Below are 20,611 nucleotides of genomic sequence, written 5' to 3'. Positions count from 1 at the left end.
AATGCTGGATTAACCCACTGAGCAAGGCCAGAGATGGAACCCACAACCTCATGGTTCCCAGTCAGATTCATTTCTGCTGCACCATGACTGGAACTCCAGATTTGACCATATTTTTAGATAGATATTTTTTCTTTTAACCAGGTAATTTTTAGGACTTAATGACCATAGTCAATAATTCATATACATGAATAGAAATTACTCTCAGTAAAAATGGCAATGGGAGATTATCAACCACATTTTGCCCCTGAACCGGCAAACCAGTCAGGAAAGAGGAGTCTGAGAAGGTTCTGTTCTTCACACCAAAATATCTGGACCTGAACTCTGAGGAGGAATGACCTAAAACTGAACTAGTGATTTGACTTAAATTTAATTCTTGTTCCATTTTGAGGGGAAAGAATAAAAAAAAAAAAAAAAATCCCCTCTCAGCTCTTTGTTTTCTGTTTGGTTTTGCTTTTTCAAGGAAATTCCAAAGTCATCTAGCTGATTTTAAAAGCTTGGTAATAGAGATAGGGTTTCTACTGAGTAGCTACAAGGAGGCTGATGTTAATTCTGCCCTCAGCAAGTAAAATTCAGAAAAGTATGTCCATGTCTTGGAAGACCTACAATGAATGTACAGCCCCAGTGATGCAGTAGGTAAGAGGCATTTATGGCTACAGCAAAAGAAAAAAGAAGTAATTGTCTGCTTCCCTTACTGTAACCCATTTTCCCATTGCCTGTCACTGTCTTAGCCAAAATGATCTTTTGAATATACAAAGATCTCAGTTCAATTTTATAAAATTATCATGAAGTTGAAATTAATAGGGTATTACTAGCTTAACTTAAAATTCTGACCTTAAATTGGTCTCTCTAGCAAGCAATATAATAAGCCAAAACTTGCAGGGGTTACATGTGCTGTACCCACACATGTAGATTTACAAACATAAAACACAAAATTATATCAGCTTTAAAGAAGAACTGATCTATGGCCATAAACTCATTGAGATATCACTTTTTAGAAAACAAAAAAACATAAAAATGCCATATACAACTGGAAATATTTTTGGAAAATTAACCGCAGTGTAATATAAAGGCCAGATATGAAAACAATTAATAGATTGGAAAGAGCACATCTTACTTAATCACTGGGGGAAAAAGTCAAAGATATAGGATATTTTATTCAAATGAAATTCTGGTGTAATACATTGAATATTAATTATTGATAATAAAACTCTCAAATATATATAAACATGGAGTTTTTAACCTGATAAAAGGTATATCATAAAACACCTAAAACAACACACTGAATAGTGAAATGTTGAAGGCATTTCCTTTAGGGTCAGCAGGAAGACATTATCAATAACTCTATTCAACTTTGGATGAGAGATCTTAGTGAACAAAGACAAAGAATGAAAGACAAATTTAAAGATCTGGGGTGAAAAGTTATAGCTTTTGAAGATGATGTTTTTATCTATGCAGGAAAGCCAAAAGATTGTTAAAAAAATAAAAAAGGGAAAAGAGAGTTCTGCAAGGTTGCTGGATTCAAAATCTATGTTCAAAGTCAATAGCATTTCTTAAACAGACTAAATATACGACAAAACAGAATAGATTAAAAAAAAAAGGAAGGAAGGAAGGGCAAAATACCTAGAAATAAATTTGATAAAAGTTTGGCCATATGTTTATGGAGAAAAGCTGAAAATGTACTGAAAGCCTTAACAGAAAACTTATATAAATGGAGAAAGATATACATGTTCAAGTATGAGACTCAGTATCTTAAAGGTATAATCTATCCTCCAGTAAATCTACAAAGTTAATGCAATTCTAGTTGAAATCCCATGATCTTTTATGGAACTTTGCATATTGCTTCTAAAATTTATATATTAGTGAAGAGCTAGTTATAGGTAAAAATATAATGTCATAGAATAAGTTGGGTTACATACCCTTGAGGATTTGTTAAGAAATAACTGTGATAATAGTAAGAATGTACCCAATAGAACAGAAACATGGAATTAAAAAGTGGATAAATAAATTTATGCATATTTTAAAATGATGTATTTGTGATAATTGCAATTCGGTAGGGAATAAACTGATACACAGTCTTAGAAAAATTTTTTATTGACATTACTAGTTTTCATAAATATCAAGTTGTCCTCTGTCTGTCCAGCAAGGAAGATAAACTTCTTCCAAGTTACCCTGAAGTACAACAGTCCATATCAGTATTTATAGCAAAGGAGTGATATGAGTAGCAGTGATGTGAAAAGTGGGTAGGAGATCTTTATGCTTTACCTTCCACTACAATAACGGAGGGGGCAGAATATTCCGGGTGGTACAGCTGCCAGTTGACAGAGCTAACATAGCCTTAATCTCGAAGTTACTTACATAACTATGTTGGATAATCACCAAAATCAAGAAATAAACTTGTCTTGCATTGTCATTAAAATCTGGGAGATAATTTGTTACCATTACAGACAAGGGGTTAATATCCAACATCTATAAATGGCTCATACAACTCAACATCAAAAGAACAAACAGACTAAAAATGGGAATAAGTACTGAATAGACATTTTTTCAAAGAGAAAATGCAAATAGCCAGCATCACTGATCATTAGAGAAATGCACATCAAAACTGTAGTGAGATATTATTACCTCACACCTATCAGAATGGCCCTCATCAAAAAGAACACAAATAACAAATGTTGGCTGGTGAGGATGTGGGGAGAAAGGAACTATTGTACAATGTTGGAGGGAATGTAAATAGATGCAGCCACTGTGGAAAACAGTTTGGTGTTTTTTCTAAAAGCTAAAATAGAACTATCATATGACTCAGTGGTTCCACTTCTGGGTATATATCTGAAAAAGAAAAAAAAAAACTAATTCAAAAAGATATATGCATCCCAATGTTCATACTAGCATTATTTACAATTGTCAATATATAGAAGCAACCTAAGTGTCCTTCAACCAATGAATAGAAAAAGAGAGTTAAGTGGTGTGTGTGTGTGTGTGTGTGTGTGTGTGTGTGTGTGTGTGTGTGTATGAAGATATAAGAAAATTCTTTTGTACATTCACCCCAGTGTTCATTGCAGCACTATTTTCTTTTTTTTTCTTTTTTTTTTTTTGCTAAATGTTTTATATTTTTATCTCTTATATTTAGGCCTTTGATCTATTTTGAATTAATTTTTCATTTAAGATGTGAGATAGAAGTTATTATTTTGTAAATAGATATCCAGATGTCCCATGATCATTTATTGAAGATTATTCTGTCCCCCATTGAATTGTCTTGGCAACCTTATTAAAAAATCATTTGGCTATGGATGTATTGGTTTATTTCTGTACTTTCAGTTTTATTCCATTGATCTATATGGCTATTCTCATGCCAGTACCACACCCTTTCATATACTGTAGCTTTGTAGTAAGTTTTGAAATTGTTCTTCAACCTTGTTCTTTTTCAAGATTATTTTGGCTGTTCTGTGTCCCTTCCATGTCCATATGCATTTTGGATGAGCTTGTCAATTTCTGCGAAAAAGATAGCTGGGATTTTGATAAGTATTGTGTTGAATCTGTAGATCAGTTTGGAGAGCATTGCCATCTTAATATTAAATCTTCCAATCCATGAACATGGGCTTCCTTACCATTTATTTGGGTCTTTAATTTCTGTCAACAATGTTTTGTACTGTTCAGTTACAAATCTTACACTTCCTCTGGCAAAATTTTCCAAAACATATTATTCTTTTTGATGCTATGCAGCACTATTTTCAATAGCCAAGACATGGAAGCAAACTAAATGTCCATTAACAGAGGAATGAATAAAGAAGATGTGGTGCATATATACAGTGGAATACTACTCATCCATAAAAAGAATGAAATTTTGCCATTTGCAGCAACATTAATGGACTTGGAGGGTGTTATGCTAAGTAAAACAGCCAGAAATGGAAAGACAGATACTGTATGATATAATTTATACATAGAACCTTAAAAATACAGCACACTAGTGAATATAACAAAAAGAAGCAGACTCGTAGAAAAGAAACTACTGGTTACTTGTGAGGAGAGTGGTGGGGAGGCAAGATCAGGGTAGGGGAGTGGGAGGCACAAACTATTTGGGTATAAGATAGGCTACAAAGATGTATTATGCAACACAGGAAGCATAGCCAATATTTTGCAATAACTATAAATGAAAAGTAATCTTTAAAATTGTATAAACACTTATCTATGTTTGTTTACTGAGGTACCTCCATACTGTTTTCCATAGTGGTCGTACCAATTGACATTCCCACCAACAGTGAAGGAGGGTACCCTTTTCTCCACACCCTCTCCAACATTTATTATTTGTTGTCTTGTTAATGACGGCCATTGTAACCAGTGTGAGGTGGTACCTCATAGTAGTTTTGATTTGCATTTCTCTAATAATTAGTGATGTTGAGCACTTTTTCATCTGTCTACTGGCTAACTGTATGTCTTCTTTGGCAAAGTGTTTATTTAGAACTTCTGTCCATTTTTCAATTGAGTTGTTTGGTTTTTGTCATTGTTGTTGTTGAGTTGTATGAGTTGTTTGTGTATTTGGAGATTAAGCCCTTGTCTATTGCATTATCTGCAAAGATTTGCCCCCATTCTGTGTGTAGTCTTTTTGGTTTTTGTTAATGTTTTCCTTAGCTGTGCAAAATCTTTTGAGTTTAAGTATATTCTATCAGTTTATTTTTGTTTTTACTGACCTTTATCTAGGAGGTGGATCAAACAAGATGTTACTGTGAGTTATTTCAAAGAGGGTTCTGCCTATGTTTTCCTTTTGTAGTTTTATAGTATCTGGCTTTATATTTAGGTCTTTAATACATTTCAAGTTTATTTTTGTGTATGGTGTTAGAGAGTGTTCTAATTTCATCCTTGTACATGTAGCTGTCTGGTTTCCCAGCAACTGTTATTGACGAGACTATCTTTCTTAAACTGTATGTTCTTGTCTCTTTTGTCACAGATTAGTCAACCATAGGTACTTGGGTTTATTTCTGGACTTTCTATCCTGTTCCATTGATCTATATTTCCATTTTTGTGCCTGTACCAAACTGTTTTGAGAACTGTGTCTTTGTAGTATAGTCTGAAACCTGAGATCCTGATTCCTCCATTTCTGTTTTTCTTTTTCACTATTGCTTTGGCTATTCAGGTTCTTTTGTGTTTCCATACACATTTTAAAATATTCTGTTCTAGTTCTGTGAAGAATGGCCTTGGTAATTTGATAGGGATTGCATTAAATCTATAGATTGCCTTGGGTATTGTAGTCATTTTGACAATATTGATACTTCTAATCCAAGAGCATGGTATATCTTTCCATCCGTTTGTGTCATCTTTTATTTCGTTCATCAGCATCTTATAGTTTTTAGAGTATAGGTCCTTTGTTTCTTTAGGTAAGTTTATTCCTAGGTATTTCATTCTTTTTTGTAGATGGGATGGTTCCCCTAATTTCTCTTTCTTATCTTTCTTTGTTAGTACATGGTAATGCAATTGATCTCTGTGTATTAATTTTGTATCCTGTAATTAGTCAGATTCATTGATGAATTCTAACAATTTTCCAGTACTGTCTTTAAGATTTATAGTTATAGGAGTTCCTATTGTGGCACAGCAGAAATGAATGTGACTAGGAACCATGAGGTTGCAGTTCAATCCCTTGCCTTGCTCAGTGGGTTAATGATTAGGCATTGCCATGAGCTGTGGTGTAGGTCACAGATGTGGCTCAAATCTGGCATTGCTGTGGCTTTTGTGTAGGCCAGAAGCTGTAGCTCTGATTAGACCCCTAGCCTGGGAACCTCCATATGCCATGGGTGCAGACCTAAAAAGATACACACAAAAAAAGATTTTATAGTTATAGTATGATGTCATCTGCAAACAGTAATAGTTTTACTTCTTTCCAATTTGGATTCCTTTTATTTCTTTTTCTTCCCAGATTGCCATTGCTAGGACTTCCATATGATCCAGTAATCCCACTCCTGGGCATACATCTGGACAAAACATTCGTTCAAAGATGCACATACCCTTATGTTCTCTGCAGTAGTATTCACAATAGCCAAGACATGGAAACAAACTAAATATCCATTGACAGATGAATGGATCAAGAAGAGTTGGTACATATATACAATGGGAATAGTACTCAGACATAAAAAGGACAAAGTAATGCCATTTGCAGCAACATGGATGTAACTAGAGATTCTTATACTAAGTGAACTAAGTCAGAAAGAGAAAGACAAACACCATATGATAACACTTACATGTGGAATCTAAAATATGGCACAAATGACCCTATCTACAAAAGAGAAACAGGTCGTGGCCATGGAGAGCAAATTTGTGGTTTCCATGGGATAGAGGAGAAGGAGTGGGATGGACAGAGAGTTCGAGGTTAGTAGATGCAAACTGTCACATTTGGAAGGGATAAGCAATAGGGTCCTGCTGTACAGCACAGGGAACTATGTTCGATCTCTTGGGTTGGAACACGATGGAAGATAATATGAAAAAAAATGTACTCGTGTATGACTGGGTCACTTTGTTGTACAACAGAAATTGAAGGAACATTTTAAATTAACTATACTTTAATATAAAAACTGTATAAAGTTTATAAAAAGTGAAAAAAAATTAAAAATTTTAACCATTGCAAACCTGGTTTATCCTAATTGATGCAATTATTTGCATTAAAAAAACAAAAAACAAAAAACACCAAACAACCTCCCCTTGAGTTTGATTAATTGCTAGAGCAGCTCATGCAACTCAGGGAAACATTTTATTTACTGGATTACCAGTTTATCATTAAAAAATATATCTCAGGAACAGCCTGATAAAATATATGCACAGAGAGAGGTGTGAGGAAAGGGCTTAAAGCATCTCTGCCCTCACCAGGCACACCATTCTGCCAGCCCCTCCTCCTGTTCACTGACTCAGAAGCTCTTTGAAAGTTTGCCTATTGGGTTTTTATGGATGCTTCATTACATAGACAAAATAAATTAAATCTTTGGCCAATGGTTACTGAACTCAATCTCCACCCCTTCTCCCTTCCTCAGAGGTCAAGGGGTGGGGCTGAAAGTTCCTACCTCCTAATCACATGGCTGGTTCTTCCAGCAACAGACTCCCATCCTTAGTTGAGGTAGAAAATCACCTCATTAACATAATAAAAGATACGCTTATCCCTTTCTTCACTTGGGAAATTCCAAGCATTTTAGGGAGCTCTTTGCCAGGAATGGGACAAAGACCAAATACATGTTTCTTACTATAAATCACAACATCACAACTTCTCTACAACAAAATATATCACAAGTTAAGTACACACACATACATATTCTTCATATTAAGAAAAAAATCTAATAAAAATAATTGATCTATGATATGAACAAAGAAGATGAAAGGTAGATAAACATAAAACATTTTTCTTTGTCTTTGTCTTTTTAGGGCCCCACCCACAGCATATGAATTTTCCCAGGCTAGGGGTAGAATGTGGAATATGAGCTGCGTCTGAAACCTATACCACAGCTTACACCTAGGTCCTTAACCCACTGAGCAAGGCCAGGGGTCAAACCTGGGTCCTCATGGTTACTAGTTGGGTTTGTTAACCATTGAGCCAAGATGGGAACTCCAATAAACATAAAACATTAATAGGGAAATGCAAATTAAGCCAGTAATGAAATACTCTTTCATATTCATCAGATTGACAAAAATTAATACATCCAATACTTTAAAATATTGGTGAAGAACTGGAGCAACAAAAAGTTTCATTGCTATAGGCAATGTTTGTGTCTGTCTCCCCAAAATTCACACATTGACATATAATCCCCATTGTGATGGTATTTGGAGGTGGGGACCTTGGGAATTGATTAGGTCATGAGGGTGGAGCTATCATGAATGGGATAGTAGCCTTATAAAAGAGATTCTGGAGCCTTCCTCATTCCTGCCAATAAGGACACAGGAGAATCTAGCCATCTATGAACTGGGAAGCAGACCTCACAGGCAAGAATATTACCTTTGGGTTAGTGCAAGGTAGTTAGCCTAACTAGTTCCACTTGGCCAGGGCAGGAGAGAGGAATTTCAAAGAGAAAGAAAATGAAAAACTTAAACAAAACCAATGAGAAACTCTATACCTACATGCCAATCTGCCAAAAAAAAAAAAAAATTGCAAGTGTTTCCAAAGATAAAAATAATGCAAAAGAGATACTGAATGTAGGCTTGGAGTCAGGAGTAGGACTTGGAAAACAGGAAATGAATATACCAGATAGCATGTCACCAGTTAATGGGGAGGCTTGCATCCATAACCAAAAATCAATTATCTGATGCCTAAAGCTTATGGTCAGGAGCTGGTTAGAAGTATACAAAACACAATCTCAAGAAAATTAAGCCTGGATTTCTCCTACCTCAAAGCAATAAGGTATATAAGGGAGTTCTCGGCTGCTGATTTAAGGCTTTAAGGGATATGAGCACATTCTGCAGGTAAGATAAAGAAATCGCATCCAGTTATGCACTCCCATTTCTTGTGGTGCAGTATTTTTTCATTTTATTTACCATCATTTCAAAAATCATTTTTAGTATGTCATCCAGTTCTTTTCAATCATGACTATGTACCAGAATCACTAATGCAGTTTTCTGAATATGCAAAGAGCAAAGAGTCACCTGTAAAATATGACTTAGTTGGTTTGTATGTTTGGTTGCTGTTATTAGTGTTTTAATTCCAGGGTCAATCCAATAGTCAGTTGAGTTTGAGAACTGCTGACTTTATTTGTGCAAGGCACAAGACCACTGCATTTTCCATTCTTTCAAGTCACATTTCAGAAAAGTTATCTCTGGATACTGGGATTATAGCTGTCATTATACATACGATTATATATATATGTAATTGGCAGATATGATATTTTATAATAATCATCTAGGCCTGCAAACTTATCTCTATTGGAAATTAATATCATAATTAGATCCAAACTTATAGTAATTCCATTATTATTATTATTATTATTCCTTTTGCTTCCTGTGTTTTGTTTCCTTAGCACCAAATTTAGGAACTGAAAAGTGTGTGCCCTCTTTCCTTAGCACGGCATCTATAGCCCTCACTGCAGTTGCACTGTGTGTAATGAATAGATGGAAGTAGGAATGTTTGTCTTCCCAGCATGTTGTTCTCTCTCTACACCTGCTCCTCTATAACATTTCATTCCCAAACACAGACAATTTCTTCCTATGGTGACTGTTTCTAGAATGAGCCAAACACAGAGCCAGCCAAATGAACCCATTTGACATGAATAAGAAATCAAAGGAATTAGAAAGGTAACCATTGCAGGAACCCTGAGTCAGTCTGACCCAAATCACAGACCTGTTAGTAGGCTAGGGGTGTTGCCTCACTGAGACCACTTCACAGGTTCTGGCAGGGGTGCCTGAGGGAGCCAGGGAACACCGGGTCCTCCTAACACGTGTAATTAAGTGCTGCTGATGGCTCACTGTGGATGTGGTGGGACTCATGTTGTCACTCTTAGGAGGTTTCATTTCTGAACTCTCCACAGGCATCTGTGGAGCTGCGGATCTAAGTCAGATATTAATGCTGCAGCGGATACTCAGCACGTGGTTTTGATTTCTGCTTGCTACAGATAGCCTTGTAGATCACAGTGGCTGCCTGCATTTTGTGTGTGTGTGTTTGGCAGGGACTCCGAAAGAATTTCAATATCCAGGCATGAAAACCGAACTTATAACACTCAATAGGCATCACCAAGATTTTGTAGACATCTCTCATAGCAGAGAGAAAGTGACTCAACATAGAATGACTATAAACAGACCGTGCTAAGTGCTGTCTGTAGCTCAGCAAGGAGAGAGATTTCTAGATTTCTATTTCAGCAGTGGACTTCTGTAGCTAATAACTACTACAGGGTTAATTCTTTCGTGATTTAGTAGGAGTGATTTAAGGGAGTAGGGGTGGGGAACGAGTGATTAAAGAGCATATTTTTAAAGAAGGTTATCTCTAGTTAATCCTTTAAAATATTTCAAGAAGTCCTGCAAACTAAACATTCACTTAAAAAATGCAAACCCAAGGACAAGATGGCGGAGGAGTAGGGGGACACGCTCGCCCTCTCCCACAAACACAACAAAAAAAGCACATCTACAGAATAAATGACTCGCACAGAACAGCAACCAATCGCTGGCAGAGGAACCTAAACTCCAATAATGGCAAGAAGTTCGTGACATTATTGGGCAGAACGGGAGAAAAGAGGAGAGTGAGAGAAGGTGAATCCGAGCGGGACGGGCGCTCCCGAAAGGGAACTGCGGAGGAGAAAGGGATCCTGCACCCTGGAAAGTCTCCTACCGGGCGAAAGATCAAATGAACCGGAGGAATCCCCAGATGCAGAGAAGAGTGTAGCAGTAAGTCGGAGTACGGAAAAACGGATCAAGAACCCAACGGACCATCTGAACTACGGGCACAGTCACCAAAAATTGAGACGCCTGGGTGGGGGCTGGGCACCGAATCCTCGGCTCCAGAGGTTAGTCCCCGGGAAAGGGCCGGGGGACGCCTGGGTGGGGGCTGGGCACCGAGACCTCGCCTCTGAAGGTTGGTCCCCGAGAGGGGGCCGGGGGACGCCTGGGTGGGGGCTGGGTACCGAGACCTCACCTCCGAAGGTTAGTCCCCAAGAAAGGGCCGGGGGACGCCTGGGTGGGGGCTGGGCACCGAGACCTCGGCTCCAGAGATTAGTCCCCCGGCTAGGGGGGCGGGGCAGAGCGGAAACTGCTTGGGAGGTCTCTAAACCATTTGACGGGGCAGAGACTGCCTGGGAGACTAGAAAACAAAGCCGTCGCAGAGGAAGGGAGCAATACTCTAGGGGCGGGGAAGTGGAAAGCCGCCTCAGAGGGAACCTGGGAGAAGAGCCTGGTCTGCGCCCGTGCTGGGGAGCGGAGAGAAGAAGGGGTGGGTTCCCATAGAATACCCCCCACGCCACAGCAAGCTTACAGGCCCGCTAGCTAGCAGAAAGCTGTGCTTCCCAGTGCATTCCCTCCCCCCACCCCCGCCACCCCCTACGCTCTCGCGGAACCTGGGGCTGCCTGCCATCCAGGAGGGCTGGCCTCAACAATTGCCTGAAGCCTACCAACGCAGGGGCTCTCCCTGCACAGGCCTGCTTGCCCTTTGGAGGGGCTACACTTCCACAGAGCAGCACCAAACACCACCAGCCCCCGAGAAAAGGCCTGCAGCCCAGTAAAGCTAGAACAAGCCTAGCCAGGCCGTGAATAGATCGACCTAATTCTCCGACGGTTTTTCTGAGACGGGCTCCCCCGGGGAGGAGCCTCTTGGGTCTCCAAGGGCCTTGCTACCCGCCCAAGACCCCAGGGGGTGCTAAGACCTAGTGGACCAGCTGCATAGGACTGCCAGCTCCAGGCAGGACCCCCTGCAGCCCAGAAAAGCTGCAACAAGCCTGGCCGACTTAGGAAAAGATCTCAGACGGTCTTTCTGAGTCGGGCTGCCCTGGGGAGGAGCCTCTTGAGTCTCCAAGGGCCCTGCTACCCGCCCAAGACCCCAGGGGGTGCTGAGAACCAAGTGAAATCTGCTACCATTGTGGTGTGGACCTCCCAGTCCTGTCTGCCCTCAGGAAGCCCTCCTTTGCTTCAAAGAAACACTGTTAGTTCCATCAACACTCCAGAAAAGCCACACTGCCTCAAAAAAGATTGACCAACAACGACAGCCCTCAGGAAATATTCCATGGCAGTGACAAGGCAAACACTACCCGATAACGGAGAGTACAACTCCCTCAGGAGAAAGAAGACAACAAGCAAGATGAAGAAGCTGAGAAACCACCCCCAGTCAAACCAACAGGAGAACTCACCTAAAACAGTCAACAATGAAACAGATCTCTGTAGTCAGACAGACCTAGAATTCAAAAGAGAAATACTGAAAATACTGAAGGAATTAAGAGAAGATATGAACAGTAATGCAGATACCCTCAGAAAGGAGCTAGAAAATATAAGGAGGAGCCAAGAAAAACTAGAACATTCATTTGCAGAGATGCAAACTGAACTAGGGGCAGTAAAAACCAGAATGAATAATGCAGAAGAACGAATCAGTGATGTGGAAGATAGAATAATGGAAATCACTCAATCTGGTCAACAGACAGAAAACCGAATCAAAAAACTGGAAAGCAATATAAGAGACCTATGGGATAATATAAAACGGGCCAATCTACGCATAATAGGAATTCCAGAAGGAGTAGAAAAAGATAAGGGAATGGAAAATATATTTGAAGAAATTATCGCTGGAAACTTCCCAAATCTAAAGGATACTGGATTCAAGATACAAGAAGCACAGAGGGCCCCAAACAAACTGAACCCAAACAGACCCACACCAAGACACATCATAATAAAAATGGCAAAAGTTAGTGATAAAGAGAGGATCCTAAAGGCAGCAAGAGAAAAACAGAATGTTACCTACAAGGGAACCCCCATAAGAATATCAGCTGATTTCTCTACAGAAACACTACAGGCCAGGAGGGAATGGCAAGAGATATTTAAAGTGCTCAAAGGAAAAAATATGCAACCTAGAATACTTTATCCAGCAAGAATATCATTTAAAATAGAAGGGGAAATAAAAATTTTTCCCAACAAACAAAAACTTAAAGAATACAGCAATACAAAACCCAGGTTAAAGGAAATATTGAAAGGGCTTCTCTAAACGAAAAAGAAAGGAAGGAAAGGGAAGAAAAAAGAAAAGAAAAAAAAAAAAAAGAAGAAGAAGAAGAGGAAGAACTAGGACTGAGGAAACCGTAATCAGAGAGCAGTCACTCAAATAAGCCAGCATATAGATTTAATCATGAACATGCTTCAAACAAAATAAAATTAAAAAGAAAAAAATAAAAGAGTCATCAAAACCATAAAATGTGGGCAAGGGATGTTAGGAGGTAAATAATCCTTTTTGTTTGTATGTATGTCTCTCTTCTTAATTTTAATATAATAATGAAGTGTTTGAACTTACAGGACCATCAGGCTAAAACACACAATTATGGGAAGGGGTTAGCATACTTAAAAAACAGGGCAACCACAAGCCAAAACCAAATATTGCATTTGCAAAAAATGAAAAAAAAAAAAATACACTCAAGCAGATAATAACAGGAGACCATCCAACCAAAAAAAAAAAAAAAGAAAGAAGAATGGAGAACCATAGAATCAACTGGAACACGAGGATCAAATGGCAATAAATAATCATCTATCAATTATCACCTTAAATGTCAATGGACTGAATGCCCCAATCAAAAGACACAGAATGGCTGAGTGGATAAAAAGGCAAAAACCTTCAATATGCTGCCTACAAGAAACTCACCTTAGGACAAAAGATACATATAGATTGAAAGTGAAAGGCTGGGGAAAAGTATTTCATGCCAATAGACATGACAGAAAAGCAGGAGTTGCAACGCTCATATCAGACAAAATAGACTTTAAAACAAAAGACATAAAGAAAGACAAAGAAGGACACTATTTAATGATTAAGGGATCCATCCAAGGAGAGGATGTTACTATCATCAACATATATGCCCCAAACATAGGAGCACCCAGATACATACAACAAATATTAACAGACATAAAGGGAGATATTGATGAGAATACAATCATAGTAGAAGACCTAAATACCCCCCTCACATCAATGGACAGATCCTCTAGACAGAAAACCAATAAAGCAACAGAGATCCTAAAGGAAACAATAGAAAAGTTAGACTTAATTGATATTTTCAGGACACTACATCCAAAAAAAGCAGAATACACATTCTTCTCAAATGCTCATGGAACATTCTCAAGAATAGACCACATATTGGGACATAAAGCGAATCTCAATAAATTTAGGAGCATAGAAATTATCTCAAGTATCTTCTCTGACCACAATGCCATGAAATTAGAAATCAACCATGGGAAAAGCAAAGAGAAAAAACCTACTCCATGGAGACTAAACAACATGCTACTAAAAAACCAATGGGTCAATGAGGAAATCAAGAAGGAAATTAAAAACTACCTTGAAACAAATGATAATGAAGACACAACCTCTCAAAATCTATGGGATGCTGCGAAAACAGTGCTCAGAGGGAAATTTATAGCAATCCAGGCCTTTCTCAAAAAAGAAGAAAGATCCCAAATTGACAACTTAACCCTCCACCTAAATGAATTAGAAAAAGAAGAACAAAAAAGTCCTAAAGTCAGCAGAAGGAAGGAAATTATAAAGATCAAGGAAGAAATCAATAAAATAGAGACTCAAAAAACAATAGAGAAAATTAATAAAACCAAGAGCTGGTTCTTTGAAAAGGTGAACAAAATTGATAAACCCCTGGCCAGACTCACTAAAAAGAGGAGAGAAAGAACCCAAATCACCAAAATTATAAATGAAAAAGGAGAAATCACAACGGATACAGCAGAAATACAAAAAACCATAAGAGAATACTATGAACAACTATATGGCAATAAGTTTGACAATCTGGAAGAAATGGACAATTTTCTAGAATCTTACAGCCTGCCAAAACTGAATCAAGCAGAAACAGACCAACTGAACAGACCGATCACTAGAAATGAAATTGAAGAGGTCATAAAATCACTCCCTACAAATAAAAGTCCAGGACCAGATGGCTTCACAGGTGAATTCTATCAAACATATAAAGAGGAATTGGTGCCCATCCTCCTTAAACTCTTTCAAAAGGTTGAAGAAGAAGGAATACTCCCAAAGACATTCTATGAGGCCACCATCACCCTCATTCCAAAACCAGGCAGAGATACCACCAAAAAAGAAAACTATCGCCCAATATCATTGATGAATATAGATGCAAAAATTCTCAACAAAATCTTAGCCAACCGAATCCAACAACATATCAAAAAAATTATACACCATGACCAGGTTGGGTTCATCCCAGGTTCACAAGGATGGTTCAACATACGCAAATCAATCAACATCATACACCACATTAACAAAAAAAAAGTCAAAAATCATATGATCATCTCAATAGACGCAGAAAAAGCATTTGACAAAGTTCAACATCCATTCATGATCAAGACCCTCGCCAAAGTGGGTATAGAGGGAACATTCCTGAATATAATCAAAGCCATTTATGATAAACCCACAGCAAATATAATCCTCAATGGGGAAAAACTGAAAGCCTTCTCACTCAAATCTGGAACAAGACAGGGATGCCCACTCTCACCACTGCTCTTCAACATCATTTTGGAAGTCTTAGCCACAGCAATTAGACAAACAAAAGAAATCAAAGGCATCCATATAGGAAGAGAAGAGATCAAACTGTCACTGTATGCAGATGACATGATTCTATACCTAGAAAACCCTAAGGACTCAACCCCAAAACTCCTTGAACTGATTAATAAATTCAGCAAAGTGGCAGGATATAAGATTCAGAAGTCAGTTGCATTCCTGTATACCAGCAATGAAACATTAGAAAAGGAATACAAAAATACGATACCTTTTAAAATTGTACCACACAAAATCAAATACCTCGGAATACACCTGACCAAAGAGGTAAAGGACCTATATGCCGAGAACTATAAAACGTTAATCAAAGAAATCAAGGAAGATGTAAAGAAATGGAAAGATATTCCATGTTCCTGGATTGGAAAAATCAATATTGTGAAAATGGCCATCCTACCCAAAGCAATCTACAGATTCAATGCAATCCCTATCAAATTACCCATGACATTGTTCACAGAACTAGAACAAACAATCCAAACATTTATATGGAACAACAAAAGACCCAGAATCGCCAAAGCAATCCTGAGAAACAAAAACCAAGCAGGAGGCATAACTCTCCCAGACTTCAAGAAATACTACAAAGCCACAGTCCTCAAAACAGTGTGGTACTGGTATCAAAACAGACAGACAGAACAATGGAACAGAATAGAGAACCCGGAAATAAACCCTGACACCTATGGTCAATTAATCTTTGACAAGGGAGGCAAGAACATAAAATGGGAAAAAGAAAGTCTATTCAGCAAGCATTGCTGGGAAACCTGGACAGCTGCATGCAAAGCAATGAAACTAGAACACACCCTCACACCATGCACAAAAATAAACTCCAAATGGCTGAAAGACTTAAATATACGACAGGACACCATCAAACTCCTAGAAGAAAACATAGGCAAAACACTCTCTGACATCAACATCATGAATATTTTCTCAGGTCAGTCTCCCAAAGCAATAGAAATTAGAGCAAAAATAAACCCATGGGACCTCATCAAACTGAAAAGCTTTTGCACAGCAAAGGAAACCCAAAAGAAAACAAAAAGACAACTTACAGAATGGGAGAAAATAGTTTCAAATGATGCAACTGACAAGGGCTTAATCTCTAGAATATATAAGCAACTTATACAACTCAACAGCAAAAAAACCAATCAATCAATGGAAAAATGGGCAAAAGATCTGAATAGACATTTCTCCAAAGAAGATATACAGATGGCCAACAAACACATGAAATAATGCTCAACATCACTGATTATAAGAGAAATGCAAATCAAAACTACCATGAGATACCACCTCACACCAGTCAGAATGGCCATCATTAATAAATCCACAAATAACAAGTGCTGGAGGGGCTGTGGAGAAAAGGGAACCCTCCTGCACTGTTGGTGGGAATGTAAACTGGTACAGCCACTATGGAGAACAGTTTGGAGATATCTTAGAAATCTATACATAGACCTTCCATATGACCCTGCAATCCCACTCTTGGGCATCTATCCGGACAAAGCTCTACTTAAAAGAGACACATGCACCCGCATGTTCATTGCAGCCCTATTCACAATAGCCAGGACATGGAAACAATCCAAATGTCCATCGACAGAGGATTGGATTCGGAAGATGTGGTATATATACACGATGGAATACTACTCAGCCATAAAAAAGGATGACATCATGCCATTTGCAGCAACATGGATGGAACTAGAGAATCTCATACTGAGTGAAATGAGCCAGAAAGACAAAGACAAATACCATATGATATCACTTATAACTGGAATCTAATATCCAGCACAAATGAACATCTCCTCAGAAAAGAAAATCATGGACTTGGAGAAGAGACTTGTGGTTGCCTGATGGGAGGGGGAGGGAGTGGGAGGGATCGGGAGCTTGGGCTTATCAGTCACAACCTAGAATAGATTTACAAGGAGATCCCGCTGAATAGCATTGAGAACTATGTCTAGATACTCCTGTTGCAACAGAAGAAATGGTGGGGGAAAAACTGTAATGGTAATGTATACATGTAAGGATAACCTGACCCCCTTGCTGTACAGTGGGAAAATAAAATTAAAAAAAAAAAAAAATGCAAACCCAAAAGTCTTAGAACTGCCATATTTCCTATGTTAGTATAGTAACTCCCATTAGCAGTTAATGGGTGATATTGATTAATAATTTCTCTGATTTGGATACAAACTAAAGAGAGTAAGACAAAAGTAGTTCACTTCATGTATTTTTTAAAATAACATTTGTTTTATATTTTAAGTGCATGCACATAAGTGGAACATTGTACGTTGTACGTATCAGTCTATTTTCTGTTTCGGTCTATCATAGTTTTTGTTTTGTTTTGTTTCATATTGTTTGCATGTACTAATATTCAATAAATTAGAGGAGGGAAGGAAATTAATATTTGTTGTATACCTTGCATATCCCCCCTTTCACAAATTATTATGTTTAATTTATTCCTGGTAGAAATATTTTGCAAATTTTATATTTTGTACTTTAGAGATGGAGAAGCATGCTCAGAGTGTTTTGGTGACAAGTCCAAAGTCTCAGAGCTAATCACTGGCAGAGTCTGCATTCATATACATGTTCCCTCAGCTGTACCATCTCTTTCCCAAATTTCTCATCTCCTTCATTTTCTACTTTCAGGATTTATGTGATTACAGTGTATCAATCTAGATATTCCAAAATAATCTCTACCTTAAATTCAACCAATTAGTAATCTTAATTACATCACAAATTATTTTTATGCTGTATATAATATGTTGGTGATGGTAGTGTTTCCTTATATTCTACAAGGATGATGCTTTGTAATCATCTTGGGTGTCATAATTCTGCCTACCACCCACCCCTGAGAGATCTAAGCCCCTTATTCACCATAGTATTTTCAAGCTGGCCCCTACCCTTGTCCATGTAGCACTGATGTTGGGCAAGAAACTACCAGGAGCACTCAATAAGTCCCCTGTGTGCCAGACATGTTTTCCCTATCTTTATTGTGTAGAGCATACAATATGAACAGGGTCAGTAACTCCTGGAAGGATTGTAACTCATTTTCTTGCTTGTTGGTCTCTTGGCACAAGTAGTTTAAAGTGACAAGATTGCCTGAGATTCAAGTTTAACGAATCACTTGCTGTTACACTTGTGGAAGAATTCCCACTCTAGGACCTAGTATCTCTAGACAAGTAAAATCCAGAGTTGCAGATCTGGAAAGCACAAATTCTTCAGTGGGTTGCGAGAAGAAATAATCAGCAAGGTCACTCCTACTTTCACCCTTAGTTCTATATAGCTCAGGTCGTCTACCTTCTGGAGGATAATACCATAGTGCTGGAGTCCCTCATGATGCATGTTAAACATTGGAGAATGGTGTCCCCTTCTTGGATGGAGTCATTTCCAATTTTCACCTCTTCTAAAGCTTCACAAGGCTGTTCCATACCATACCAAGTGACGGCTTTTGAAAGGTGTTGTATCAAATAGTTAACTTGGCTGCATTTCTGTTTCTTTCAAATGGGTTCCTTGTTCTGGTTTGATATGGAGTAATGTGTTAATTAAAATCATTATAAACCACCAGATAATTGTACTAACTGAAAGTCTGAAGGCAAAAGGAGAACTTACACTAGAATACATTTCAATTAATGGGCTGCCCTTTTGAGGGTAGAAAATGTTCAATGAAATTAACTCGCCTTCTAAAAACTGATTGGCCTTCTCAAAAGAGGTGCCGTTTTATAGCTTAGTGTTGGTCTCTGTCACTGACAGTTGAACATTCAGCAGCTGTAGGAAGAAGATTAGCCTTTGGAAACCCATGTTTTTGTATCTATGCATGGTTTCAATTTTCCCAACCTTTTCAAACATCTGTGATATTGTACCAACCAGTGCATTCCCTTACTCAGCTATTCCATCCTGGTTCAATACAAAGAAAATTTTACCATTTTCACCCATACAGCAGGCTATGAGTATCATAATACCTCTACTTTCATTAATATTATTCTTAGTCCAGCTCCAAAATGCCATTTTACAGTCAACCTTCTTGGATCGAAATTGACACCCACAGTCTTACTTTGGGCTCATCAGGAAACAGACTCTTAGCTAGGATTTACATGTAGGAATTTTTAAGAGGAAGGTTTTCAGGAACAAAACATGAAGGAAGTGAGGAAAACAGATTAGGCAAAGGGAACAAAATTCTCAAGAGGAATTTTGAGACTCAGATTACCCTTTAGTATTTCCCCAGTTTTGATAAGGCACCAGACTTTGTTTCTCTGTTTTAACTATTCATTGGATTCTGACTACTACAAAGGGATTCACCTTATGTGAGGCTGCTGCCTTTTGCAGAGGGCAGTTTCCAGAGAGGAATCCAACCATGAGCCATCAGCAGTCAGTTCTCTCTCTTGCCAGGAAGTAAGTTCCTGAGTCTGAAATGGGAATATGAGCAGCAAATCACAATTTCTATGTTAGCTCTAACTCAGAAAAAAAGGAAAAACATTTTGAATATTTGGGAATTTGGGAGGTATTTTTACTTATTTTGTATAATCATTTTCACCCAGTCACTTTGGTTACATGTAGGTACATCTACAATAGGCATTAACAAATTTTATTTGGAGAGGGCAAGATAATAAATATTTTAGGCTTTATTGGCCACATACAGTTTCTATTATTCTTTTCCTTGTTTGCTGCAACCTTTAGAAATATATTAAAATCATTCTTTGCTGGCAGACCCCAGGAAAACAGGCCACTGCCAAATTTGGCCCCCAGGCCGTAGTTTGCTAATCTCTGATCTACAGACCTTACAAAGCAACCAGCAATAATTCTCATCTTCTTTCACTTCTTTATATAGTGTAGTCTGATAATGATAAAAGAAATCTCGACTAATGCTTATTGTGACTTTTATGGGCCAAAACAAAATTTTAACTGTATTAATACATTTAATTTTTACAGCTCTTTAAGGTAAGCAGTATTATTGTTCCCATTTATACATGATGACTTTGAGGCACAGAAAGCAGAAGTAAATTGCTCAAAGTTTCATAGCTACAAGGTAATGAGGCTAGCATTTCAACTTAGACAGCCTCATTCCAAAGCCCATGGTCATAACCATCATGGCATGTTCTACATCCTTCCATTTGTTAAAAAAAAAAAAAAAGAAGGCAAAACTCATAGCATGATATATGAGACTTTTCATAATTTTGAGCCACTTGATTTTGGGAGAGTTCTTATTTAGTCTTCAACATGCTGTTCAAGTTTCATCTTCTCTCTAAAGGCTTTTTCCTTCATTTTGCTTCATCTTCCCATATTGTCTTCCTCACCATTGTTGATTCCTTTTTATATATTAATTACCAGCACAAGTCACCTTTTATGACATATCTTCTTGACATCTAACCTAAATAAAAATACTTCCCTCTCTTTCTAGCTGCACTTTGTTCATTCTCTATTAGCAATGTAATATTACTTTTT

The sequence above is a fragment of the Sus scrofa genome, chromosome 14, assembly GCF_000003025.6.
Source record: "Sus scrofa isolate TJ Tabasco breed Duroc chromosome 14, Sscrofa11.1, whole genome shotgun sequence".
In the NCBI taxonomy this organism is placed as follows: domain Eukaryota; kingdom Metazoa; phylum Chordata; class Mammalia; order Artiodactyla; family Suidae; genus Sus; species Sus scrofa.
Note: the sequence above shows the minus strand (reverse complement) of the source record.